Source organism: Grampus griseus (assembly GCF_964374135.1).
Source record: "Grampus griseus genome assembly, chromosome: 10".
NCBI lineage: Eukaryota > Metazoa > Chordata > Mammalia > Artiodactyla > Delphinidae > Grampus > Grampus griseus.
The window spans coordinates 83,354,965-83,368,770 of NC_139004.1; the positions used below are offsets into that span (position 1 = coordinate 83,354,965).

Here is a 13,806-nt window from a genome sequence, read left to right on the forward strand (position 1 = left end):
CTGAAAAATACAATCTACTACAGAACCTAACATATTATTGGTACTGGCTAATTACTTCAGGGTCATAATATAACTTTAGAAGTGATGTTGAAGATTGGGGAAAAAAAGCGATGTTTGGTAAATATGTTGGCTAATCGTATTATTTTCTGGAAAAACTTCAGATACAGTGATATACATATATACACATACATACATAGACACACATGCACATATATGTATGCATATTTATACATTCTCATATATACATATATATGCACACACATATATATGTCTATATGTAATTTATTTATACATTTAAATGTGACCTATTTAGCTCAGAGAAAATACACCAAAAAAAAAAAAAAAGGGAGGAAAAAAGAAAAGGATATAATTAAATTTGATGTACTTATAACACACAATATACAGCATAAAGGTGTGGCAAACTTTTGCTATATTTGTAACCTAATGTAATGTTTGAGCCTGAAAAAAAAATTAAACTGATGCAACTTGGTGGTGAATAAATGGCACCGTTCAGACTCTGGCACTGATATCTCAAAAAAAATTTTTTTGAAACTCAGAGTTGGCTTCTGAAGTTTATTAAAGGAAAAACACATTCACTAAAAAAATCTCATTTCCAAAAAGAATTTGAGAGCAAAAATCTTATGAGCTCGGCTAGAACTATATCTGGCATCAATACCTAGAAATATTAATATATAAAAATCTTAAGGAAGGAAAAAACCCCAAAATCTAAATACTGTGAGCGGATGCTTAGGATTCTTCATATCCTGAACCAAACTGTTTCAAACTTAAACATTAATTTCACTGAAAAACTGGCATTGGACTATTTATTGAAAGTAAATGTACTTTGTCTTCAGGAAATATTTGAAAAATGCCTCGTATTCCTTTTTGTTCTAGAAGATTCTGATTCTGTCATCATTTGAGGTTGATAATTAGACACAATAACCAGCTCTTGTAACTCAAAGGGTCAAACTCTCTTTATATTGTCTGTGCTTGCACAATTTTAAAAAGCCTGGACACAGCCAAAGACTTAGGGAAAGCAAGCTTTTAATTAAACACTAATGAAGACCAGAGAGAAAAAAAATATTTTCCCCCTAGAATGCAGGCAAATCCAAAGGGTTCTTCCATCCTTAGCTCCAGGGGATGGGAATGACCTGAGACAGGGTCAGAATGAAAATCGACATCCACAGAGTGCCACGAAGAGAAAGCCAGAGGTCTGAAACGTCTGTCAGCATCAGTCAGGCCAAAGAGGGCACCTTCCAGACCTTAACCACAGGGATGGGCACAGGAAACAGTGATCACTTGACAGTAAGAGCTAACAAGAACTACAGAAACTGCCAACTTCCCCACCCTGGGCTGGGCACGGGCAGGGACCTGCAGATGGCTGTACACAGAAGCTGGGGTCCCTGACTGAGCCCGTTTTACAGGAACTGGAGGAAATAATCTGTTCTGCTCTCTGCAATGCTACTTCCTTAATGAAATGGCTGTCAGAGAACACAGACCAATGTAGTCTCAGTCAACGTACACTGGCTTGTGGCTATTTTCCCTAATGAAAAAGAATACACACATACACACAAATACATTTCAGCACACATGGCTTTGTCCTGGATGTTTCCAAAACTACATAGACTGTAAACATTCTCTTTGGACACAGTCTCCTTCCTGCTGCTTCCCCCTCCTCCAAATTCTTCGTGTCTTCCTACAGCATATGTGGCCACCACTCCAGCCCAGGTCTCCCATCGTCCCACAACTGGTCACGAGAAACAGCCTAACTGCTCTTACCCCTTCCGAAGCACCAGTCCCTTCACAGTGGCTAGAGCGAGTGTCTTAAAATGTAAAGCAGATCCCTTTGTTCATTTGGTCAAGAACTATTTCCAAAGGAGTATTAGGTTCCGGCACTGAGGATACCACAGTGAACAAAGCAAAGTTTCTGCATGCCTTCAGCTAACCTTCTGGTCGGGGAAACACAATAAGCACATAAGCAAATAAATTCCTAACGTCAGGTGGTGACGGGGTTACAGCGAAGAATAAAGCAGGATACGAGAGCAGTCAGGGGTGGCCTCTCTGTTTGGATGGTATCTGAAGAAGGACCTGCAGGCAGTGAGGGGGGGAAGCACGCCACAGGAACCTCTGGGTGACAAAGTTATAGGCAGAGAAAACGCCAAGGGCAAAGGCTCTGAGCTTGGAATGTGCTTGGCGGGGTTGAAGGGACAGCAAAGAGGTCAGCGCTGCTGGAGGACACTTAGAGAGAAAAAGAAAGCTGGAAGTTGAGACCAGAGGTTGACGCAGCTCACAGACACAAAAACAGATTAGTGGTTGCCAGGGCGGGGTTGGAGGGTGGGAGAAATGGGTGAAGGGGATCAAAAGGTACCAACTTCCTGTTATAAAATAAATAAGTCACGGGGATGTAATGTAGCACATGGCAACTATAGTTAATAATACCGTATTGTATATTTGAAAGTTGCTAAGAGAGTAGATCTTAAAAGCTCTCATCACAAGAAAAGAATATTTGTAACGACGTGAGGTGATGGATGTTAACTAGACATGTTGTGATCATTGCACAATATATACAAATATCGAATCATTATGCTGTACATTTGAAACCAATATAATGTTACATGTCAATTGCACCACAGTAACCAAATAAATAAATACAGTGAATATAATGCTAATACTAATACTATTAATAATAAAAAGACCAGAGGGCTTCCCTGGTGGCTCAGTGGTTGAGAGTCCGCCTGCTGATGCAGGGGACATGGGTTTGTGCCCCGGTCCGGGAAGATCCCACATGCCGCAGAGCGGCTGGGCCTGTGAGCCATGGCCGCTGAGCCTGTGCATCCGGAGCCTGTGTTCTGCAACGGGAGACGCCACAGCAGTGAGAGGCCCGCGTACCGCAAAAAAAAAAAAAAAAAAAAGATCAGAAGTTGAGCATGTTTACTGTGGGTAGGTGGTGGAGGAACGCAGAGAAGGGGATGTCAATTACACAGCGTCTTGTAGGTTCGGTGAGACTGGCTTTTTCTGAGTTGGGAAGTCATTAGAGGCTTCTGAACGGGACAATGACACGATCTGACTTATTTTTAACAAAATTGCTCTGGAGGCTGGGTTGGGAATAGACTATAGAGGGAAAATGGCACTAGTTATTCAGTCTCAATGAGTTTATTAATACCTGATCTAGTTATTCAGTCTCAGTGAGTTTATTAATACCTGCTCTGGCTACCGGTTTTGGTAGAGGCAGAGATTAGAGACTGGGAAAGTCCTAGGAAGGACTCCATGAAGGCAAATGTAGAAAAGGAAGAGGCTGAATGGTTTGCAAACTAAGCCCATTCCATGCAACGGCTGAGGGAATGGAACTTGGATTTACACAGATCTGAGCTCCCCCTCTTTGCACTCGGCTAAGTGACTTGACAGCGCTAAACAATTTCCACATCTGCCACATGGGTTTCATAGTACCTATTTCATGTCGTTGTTAGGAGAACTAAGTGAAATGGTGAAAATGAAATGCTTAGGGAATAGGGAATTCAGTGGTTAGGATGCAGCGCTTTCACTGCTAAGGGGCCGGGTTCGATCCCTGGTCAGGGAACTAAGATCCCGCAAGCCGTGCAGCACGGCCGAAAAAAATGCTTCGCACTATGTTTGACAACATAGAAAATGTTCATTAAGTAGAAATGACACTTCTTAACTGCTGACTGTGAGCCAGGCACCCTAGCGAGACCTTTATTACATGATCTTGTGTTGCCCTCTCAACAACCCTGAGCGGCAGGCACTATTACCATCCCCATCACATATGTGAGAAAAGGAGGCATCAAGAGATCATGTAACTTGCCCACGTCACACAGCTAGTAAATGTGGGTGTTTGGGCTTAATTCCTGGTCACAGTTTGCACTTATCACAACTAGCATGACAACTTTAGGCTTAGGATCAACTCTGTGAAGGGATCCAAATGTTTACCTTTTCTCAATCCATGTCATTTCTAACTTTTACACCAAACTTAAAATGTAGATCTTATTTTATCTTTCGTATAAGAAACAAGCTCAGAGCAATTAAGTAGCGTGGCTCAAGGTCACACAGCTGGTAAGTGATGAAGCCTTGATTTGTTACCCAGGTCCAACTGACTAAAGCCCATTCTATTGCCCTATTTTGTCAAGGCTCTTTTCTTTCTTAGCTAATAAGCATCTAATCAAAGTTTAATGAGACTGACTAATTCCTGTAAAAATATTTGCTGGCTACACTACCCAAGGGTAGCACGATGCCTATAATAACAGGGACTCCTTGGCCGTTGCAAATTCAAGAGTCATATCAGAAGAAAGCTTATACAGATGAGAAAGACAGCAGTCAGTGGGGACCCAGGGCCTTTATGCATGAGAGTGTAGGGCTCTTAAGGAGTGGGGCTCAGGGTAGAGAGGGAGAAAGTTTAATGGCTTTCTGTTGGAGAGACAGAAATAAAACAACGAAACAGTTGTGAGAATCTTTGCTTTCGTAGAATAAACCAAAAAGACAACAGCATTAGCATGCCAGGGTCTCCTGATAAAATGCTGTGCCATGAAACCATGTGAGCGCAACGTCTCTGTGCCGTGGTCAGTGGGCCCCTTTCCTGCTTGCTACATTAGACTATAGTTTTTAATCCAGAGGGGAGGGGAGGAAGGAGGAGACAAGGCTTCTGCAGATTTTAGAAGCTCCAAAGGTTATGCATATGCATAAGTGGTAGAGCACTGCACAGATGAAGATAATTATTCATGAGGGATTCATCCATCCATCCAACCATCAATCCACCCATTAATCTATCCATCCAACCATCTGCCCATCTGTCCATCCATCCACACCTTTGTCCATCCACCCATCCATCCAAGCATCCACACATATATCTAACACTGTTTCCAGTGCTTTTAAATATTAGTGCACTTGATTTTTATAACAATCCCAGAAGCATAACTCTTTAAGGGAGGTCCATAATTAACTATTTTATGGCAAAAAAAATTTAATGAGAAAAATCTCAGAGAACTCACATGGCTAACAAAAGGTGAGTTAGGATTTGAATTCAGGAAGTTTATAGACTTCATTTTTAAGCACTCAGCTATGTTTTCACCCAATGTTGATTGAGCAAATAAGTAAATAAATGAGATACTATCTTTATGTATCTCTCTAATAAATAAAGCAGCAAGTCAGTGGCAAGAGGCTAAGCACTGGAGTCAGCTAGAGCTCTGTTCAAATTCCAGCATCATGTTTTATTAGCTAATAAGTATATAAAACCAATAAAGTGGGATTTATGATATCATTTTGAAGTGTTATTATAAGGACAGAAATAAGGCACAACATCTAATAAAGCTAAAAACCTAGCAAGTCTCCCTTTTCGTATATACCCTAGAGCAGGGGTCCTCAACCCCCGGGACTGCTACCAGTCCGTGGCCTGTTAGGAACCGGGCCGCACAGCAGGAGGTGAGTGGCGGGTGAGCAAGCGAAGCTTCATCTGTATTTACAGCTGCTCCCCATCGCTCGCATTACCACCTGAGCTCCGCCTCCTGTCAGATCAGCATAGGCATTAGATTCTCGTAGGAGCGTGAACCCTACTGCGAACTGCGCATGCCAGGGATGTAGGTTGCGTACTCCTTATGAGAATCTAATGCCTGATGATCTGAGGTGGAGCTGAGGCAGTGATGCTAGCGCTGGGGAGCGGCTGCAAATACAGGTTATCATTAGCAGAGAGGTTTGACTGTGCAGAGACCGTAATAAATCAATTGCTTGCAGACTCATATCAAAACCCTATCAGTAAGTGGCAAGTGAAAACAACCTCAGGGCTCCCACTGATTCTGCATTACGGTGAGTTGTATAATTATTTCATTATATATTACAATGTAATAGTAATAGAAATAAAGTGCACAATAAATGTAATGGGCTTGAGTCATCCCGAAACGATCCACCCTGCCCCGGTCCATGGAAAAATTGTCTTCCATGAAACCGGTCCCTGGTGCCAGAAAGGTTGGGGACCGCTGCCCTAGAGAAGCTCTTGCTCACAAGCACAAAGAGACAATACAAAAATTTCAGTGTAGTATCTTGGGACACTGAAAATTTGTAAGCAACCTAAATGCCCATCAACAAGAGATTGGTATGTTTAATGCAATGGAATATAAGGGTTAAAATGACTTTAGAGATAAATTCCAAAAGCCTATTGAGAGAAAAATAAGGTAGCAGAATGACACATCCTTAAATAAATTTTACAGACATGAAGATAATATATATTGTTTATAGATACAAACACATGTGGCAAAATGATGAAAATATGCCTGGGAATGAAAAACACGAATTTCAGAACAGGACTATTTTTAGGGAGAAAGGAAGGGTATAAAGGTGGTTTCAACTGATTCTGTAAAATTTTATTATATTACAAAAAAAGTATCTGGAGCAAACATGGAAAAATGTTGAGATGCCTTAAAACTGAGTGGTGGGTGCATGGGTTTTTACCTATATTATCCTTTATGTTTTTGTATATTGAAATTTTCCCCAAATGATATCTTTCTTAAAAAAAGATAATACATGTAAAGTGCCAAGCACAAGGCACAGCACAAAGCAGTTACTTAATAATTAGCAGCTATTAGTCAAGACACTAAGACTGTATAAAAGCCCTAGTTAAGGAGAAAATAGTTATTTAAGCAATGCGCTTTGCCCAAACACAAAATTCAAGAAACTAAAAACGATCAGGACATTAGGGGAAAACGGTACTGTTTAATTTACCATAGTTACCAGCCTCTTTCATGGCAAAAGTTTATTTCAAGGATGCCAGAATTTTTATCTTTTCTGTATGTACATATACACACACATGTATGTCATTACTTCTGGATATTAATTTCAATTTTTTTATCCCATTTGATCATTCACACTTTTCCATAACAACCAAATTGGACATCACAAATATAACATTCAGAATAAACGTAAGTAGGGGACGAACAGGAAGTTATTTCACGCTGCAGCTCCACCAAGAAAAGACAGAAAGAGGAAAACAAACACCAACTTGACAAGGCAGGAGAGTCTATTCTTAACTTGGTGTTTTCCAAGCTGTACAACAAAGGTTCAAAAATGCTTTTTAGAGATCCTGAGACTGATCTGTTGATCTTAAATCATACAGTCTTTTAGAAATTTATTGATGCCAAGTGATGGACTCAAACATTTAGACAGTTTTCTTTCTCACTTTGGGGTATCTGAGCATCCCAATTTCCTGCCATAAAATCCTAGTCTTTGGTTACCTGAAAATGTAGAAGATGAATTTCCTCAGTGATAAGTGGACTCATATGTCATTTATCAACCAAGTCTTTGCTTCTTTCTGTATGTGTTGCTACTATGAACTGACTCTGTGGTTGCCCAACTCCTTCAACAGAATGTAGGATCTAGCTGGGAGACCGCCCTGATTGTCAGGCCATGTTTTAAACCTAGATCCTACATCCTTCACATCAATGCAATCCTTACTCTACTTCCTTCCCGCTGGCCCTGCTGCAGTCCAGGCTTTGATGTGAATACCTGTTGGGCAGACATTTGTAGAAGATGCAGTGTGATGAGCTGCCCAGACTTATTGCATCAGCTGTCTGGATTTTTTTGAGCTCTTAGCCCCTCTGGGAACTGCTGTTCCTTAAAGAGAGCTGCCTACTTCAAGGTCACACCGCTTATACAAGGGCAGCCCATCTCTAATGAGGCTTGATGAAGGTTGGGGGGAAATCCAGCCCTCTTGTTCCAACTGGGGACAACTCTCAGCTTCAGGGCTACCTGTGAGGTCAGCTGAGGTCTTTGTTGAGCCTGAACTGTCACCCAATTTCTCCCTCTGCTCAGTCCTACTTCTTTCTATTCCCTTCTACACTGTTGATCCTCAGAGCACTCTCCAGTAAACTTCCTGCTTGTTAACCTCTGTTTCAGAGTCTGCTTCCTAAGGAACCAAATCTGCACCAGCATTCACGCTGTTCCATGGAAGGACTGCTTTTCCTGGATCCTGTGGTTGAGTGAGTGACGTGACCAGCTCTGACCAATGTCCTGAGACAAGTGACATGAGCTACTTAGAGGCCAAGCATTGCATTGCCAATGCAAAGCCCTGAAAAGCTCTTCACTCCCTATCATGGCAACTGGCAATGTTCCGGAACATTCTGTGAGCCTGAGTGACAGTGATGAGCAGAGCTTCCAGCCAACCTGTGAATGGACAGGTAGTGTAAACCAAAAATAAACCTTTATTTCTTTAACCCGTTAGGATCCTGGGGCTGTTTGCTGCCGCAGTAAAATCTATCCTATCCTGAGTAACACACTGACATCACCACAGGCCTCCTAACTTCCTCCCCTGTCCTGCCTCCACTATGCCACCCTCTTCCAAATCTATCAGCCTCACCATTACCAGGGACAGTTCTAACTTAACCTGTCCCCCACCCCCAAAGTTCTGAAGAAAAACATCAAATCCTAATCTTAAAATAAAAGATCATTCAAGTTGAATGTTATTCTCAATTAAAATCTGCCTGTCTGGGCTTTCTTGGTGGCGCAGTGGTTGGGAGTCCACCTGCCGAAGCAGGGGACACGGGTTCGTGCCCCGGTCCGGGAAGATCCCACATGCCGCTGAGCTTGCGCGTCCGGAGCCTGTGCTCCACGACGGGAGAGGCCACAACAGTGAGGGGCCCACGTACCGCAAAAAAAAATAAATAAATCTGCCTGTCTGTCTATGACTTTGACTCCGTCTGTCTCTTTCTTTCCTCATCAGCCTTAAAAAACTCTTTATAACACGCACCCCCACCGACCAGAGCCTTGTTTCCTCATGCCTGAAATGCACGTCTGCCTTTCTTAGTCTATCTAACTCTTACTTGTCCTTCCGACTTCTGCCTGAGAATCACCCCTGTAGGAAGCTTCCTTGGCTTCCACGCCCTCCCCTTTTGCTTCACTCCTGTCTGACGGAAACTCCCTTCACTGTGCACCTAGAGGACCCAGGTAAAGCCCTTGCACAGAGGTTATTTTCTTAACTGTCTCCCTACTTGACAACAGATTCCTTGAGGGCAGGAAATAATCTATTTGACTTTGTGTTGCTAACACCTTGGCATAACAACTGGGACACGGTAAGCACCTGATAATTATTTTATGTATGAATAAACGAACAAATGAATCAATCGATCTATAACTCCAATCATGTTCTACAATGCAGGACCTAGTAAAGGTAAACTGAACACTGATCCTGAATATTTGTTTATTAATTTCCTAGTGACTGGGTTTTTTAAGAGAAAATTCTTCCATATTCTACTTCAAGTTCTATTTTTCCATGACTGAATTCTAAACTTTCCTTCTTCTAGCATTCTCTGCCCAACATATTGTTTTTGTCTAGTCTGGAGATTGGCAAACTTTCTCTGTAAAGAGCCCGATAGTAAATATTTTCGGCTGTGTGGCCAATACAGTCTTTGTATCAACTATTCAACTCTAAGTAGCTGAGTGACAACTACTCAATTCTGCCATTGTAGTTTGAAAGCAGCCATGGACAACGTGTAAATGAATGAGCAGGGCTGCATGCCAATAAAACTTTATTTACAAAACCAGGAGGTAGGCCAGTTTTCTCCTGTGCATTGTATTGGGTTGGCCGAAAAACCCAAACAAACTTTATGGCCAACCCAATAACTTGTCAGCCTCCCTTCTAGTCTGTATAATTCAGGAGGCTGTGGAGAGTGGAGGGCGGGGGCAAGCAAAGGATATACGGTTTGAAATGTACACAGGTCACTGAAGGCTCAATAAAGGATTGCCATTTGGGGGACTTGGTCTTTCATAACCAATGCAGTGGGATGAAAAGTTCAGGTGTTACCAATTTATGAATCATCAGAGTCTTGGAATATAAAGAGATTATCTCCTTAGAGACCCTACTGCTAGCTCCTGTGACCTCCTAGATTTTTTGTATGGGCCTTAAAAAAATTGTGGGTTTACTGCGTAGAACACAAGCTCAGATACCCAAGGTCCACCCTACATCCACTGCTGTGGGAGATTCCACAGTCTCTCTCACGGAACATCTTTGCGTGCAAAGATGGAAATTCAGTTTCCACAGAACTAGTCTCACTTATAAAAACAACAGTAAAACCCTAAGCTACTCTTTATCGAGTACCTTCTATGGGTCTGGTGTTAAGCCCTTTGCATATCCAAGAGCTAACATTTACTGAGTACTCGCTTGTGCCACGCAGAGCACTCAGTATTATACACACAATCTCATGAATTTTTTACACTACCCATAATGCCAGGACTACAGTTCTCCCCTCTTACCCAGGAGGGAATGGGGTTCAGAGAGAAAAAGCAATTTGCTCAAGGTCAGATTTGCTCAATTTTGAGCAAACAGCCTCTGCTGTGATCTGCCCGGCATGCCACCCCTCACTGCCAGCTACCTGTGCAGTGGAACTGACCCAGCCTCTTTTGGTCCCTTAAGTACCCTAGATTCTGTTCAAGTTGCCCCTACTGGGGGCGATTACTCCATTCAGGGTTTGCAAGAAATTCTACCTTTGAGACGTTGGAGATGAACGGAAAACTTAATTCCAAGTAACAAACTGAGGGCTTCATTCGACCGTGTCACACTTGATAGAAAGCAAAGGGTGTTGATCCTTTTTCAACAACATTCTTCCATCATTTTCCACCTCAACTGTTTGTTAAATCTATTTAATTGTGATAACGCAACCCATCTGGGCAAGATAAAAGCAGGAGAGATATATCAGCTTTTAATATTCAGCCCTAAGTGGAAGGTGAATGTCCCATGTCTGCTACTCCAACCACATTCAAACCTTCACTCATCAAGTGAGTCTTTGTTAGAAGGCAGCCTCAGTGCAGCCTCAGTCTGCTTTTTATTTAGTCACATGACTACAGAAATGCCTTATAGCTAGTATCTTAATTATTCATGGTTTCTGGCAAATTAAGTCTCTTGCCTCTCCAATATCTAGAAATGGAGGAAGTGTTCAATTCCAAAGAACTTATGTCTTCCCGGCCGTGCCGGCGAGGCAATAATGTGGTTGTCAAGTTCCTTATGAATAGGCAGAGATCTTATTTCACTTATAGTATATGAATAAACAAAACACCCCCGGGGACTGTCAGGTATTTCGTGTAATGGATATCTCCCACCCCACCCTTTCTCTCTAGAGTGATTGAATCCTGGGTTTTTTTTTTACAAACAAGACTATTCAGACTAGAAGCAAGAAATTGACACCTTTTTATCATCAAGATGATAAAAAATTGGGTTCCATAAAATATGTAACCCTGTGGTGTTTCCAATTCACATGCCAGAAACTTGAGCAGTATAATGGAACATTCCTCTCTGTTTTAGAATTCATAATTATGGGATAGCAATGCTGGTATTCTAATGATGGGCCCCCTAACCCCGTAACTCAAATAAATTACTGTTGCAAAATACTTACAAATGTATTTGTGCATCAATCTTTGTACTTATCTTGAAAAATAATCATTTTATTTAAACAGCATAAGAATCTCATTATCTGAGATTCTAATAATGCAGATACAGTGGACACTGCATCCCTCCCCCCATTGCCTGGCAGCCATGTGGTCTGGGCGGGGCCCACCTCACTGCCGGCTTCAGAAATGGGTCTGCACTGGCCTAAGCCAATCAATGTAATTCAGGGTCTCTCAACCTTTGTATTCGTTATCACTCCCTTAAGGAGCCTCTGAAGATATTTTTTTGTTTGCTAGCCACCTCACTCCCCCCAAAATTCTAACGCCATAAGTACACTGTAGATCTGTTTATGTATACCTGTGCTTTGTACATAAAGACTAAGATTTTTTTTTGCCCCCCCTCCCATCCTTACGAAATGATTTTTGCCTGTTGGGGGCCATATCATTCCCTTTGAGAATGCATGAATTACAATCCCATTCCCTGTGCCAATCAGTGCATGGCATTGCCGGTGGGCACATACCCTAAACTGACCCATCAGAGGGCAAACCGGGGAATTTTTTTTGAGAGTTGGTGGCTTTGAAACATTCTCTTTCTTTCTATATGGGTTGATACATGGGTCTAAGCCCCAGAACTGCTTTAGCTGTCTGCTATCATGAGGAAAGAAACCAGCTGAAGATACATGAACAAGACAGGATTGACAGAATCATGGGGAACAACTATAGTGCCCTGATCCTACTGCTAGATTTTTCAGTTGCATCCAAAGTCCCTACTTTTTATTCTGTAGGTTAATTTGAGTTCATTTTCCTATTACAATAAAAATACCCCAACTGATAGAGCAGATAACATTTACTGAATGTTTCCTAAGCTCTTGGTACTGTCAATTAATTTTAATATCAACCTCTGTGGTTAGTACTATTGTATTTCTCATTTTATAAACAATGAAACTAAAGCACAGTAAAATTAAGTAACTCATCCATGATCATACACAGGCAGAGGTAGGATTTATCCTATCCTCTGTCTATTTAACTTGGAGTATAAGGTATTAACCACTTTATTTTACTGCCATTCTGTTCTATACAATTTACGTTAGTACCTTCTTGTTGAAATTTGAAAGGCATTAAAGGAAACGGTATTTCTTTGCTAACAACTATGTTGTACAATTTAAAAATCTAGAGTTCTCTCAAGTTTTAAAATATTTTCAAGTTTTCTCCAAAGACACAAACCTTGGAGATCATTTTCTGCTTAAGACTCAATACTCATAAAATGGCCATGGTTGTTTTAGATGTTCCCTCTTATCATTATGAGAGGGTACTGGCTCAGCCACTATCCATTTTACGGAAGAGAAAACCTGTCGTTCAGTAGGTTAGTCCTTCAAGTTGCTGTTCTGCTTAAAAATAATTATTGATCAACCTTGTAAAGATCTCGTGGGGTCTCAGGTTTCTGGAAGCGTCATTTTTGAATTGGTCACTACCAGTAGAAGAGGTAAGCCATAAGTCCCCTGAGCCTTTGGGGAGAGCGGCATGAAGGCTGAATGGTTGGCCACAGTGCTTGTGCTCTCCTTTTGAAAGTTTCTCAAATGTTAAAAAGTGAAAACAAAAGTGTATCAGGGCCACTTCTCCTACAGACCAAACTGAACAATGATTTCCCAAAAAAGAAAAAGGCTGAGAGGCAGACACACCTCTGGCTCCAAAAAGCTAGGTGATCTGGGTAATGTGGCCAGATGGGCTATATCCACAGCTCCATAATCCTCTCAAACCACCACATGCTGCCCCGGTTCTCAACCTGGCTTTTGGATTCTTTCAAAACGCAAGACATCTCAGACATGTTATCCAAAGCAGGAGTCGGGAAAGCACAAAGTATAATGTTCCTCACATTTTAACAAGGATGATACGGATGTCAGGGATGACAAGGGGACGCTGATTTTTTAAATGCCCACAGTTTAACCGCAGGTGCCGGTCTTTTAATTTTGCCTGATTGATGGAAGACAATGGCTTATCAACACCAGAAGCTTGATCACATATGGGACTCAATACAATGCGATATGAATCATAGCCATATGGAGAATGTGGTCAGAGTAGGGAGAATCCAAGAACTGCAACAAAGCTAATTCTACATCACAGGAAAGAAAACGTGCCACTATATTCTATAGTAAACACCGGGTGTAATCTTCCTAAAGGCAATGTAGATTATTTTTTAAACCTGAAAAATATTAACAACCAAAGCACAGGACCTTTAAATCCACAAACGACTGTTTAAAAAATATGAAGGGAAGCTGTAGCCCCAGAGAGACTGAGCAAAGTTGCTGCATTTTTTGCCTGCAGGATGGGACCTAGCAGAGAAATAAAGAGGCTGTGTTATACCACAGGGAGTAAATCCAAACGTAAGCATTCCAACGCTCAGCCAGGCCACCCCTCCCTTCCCCAGCCCGTCAT

The 13,806-nt window shown here is 41.7% G+C and overlaps 1 protein-coding gene across 1 annotated transcript in view; it reads right to left on the minus strand.

The window, feature by feature from the left end:
• FRMD4B (FERM domain containing 4B) overlaps nucleotides 1-13,806 on the minus strand; it is a 234,114-nt gene that overhangs the window by 169,463 nt on the left and 50,845 nt on the right. The window lies entirely within an intron of this gene.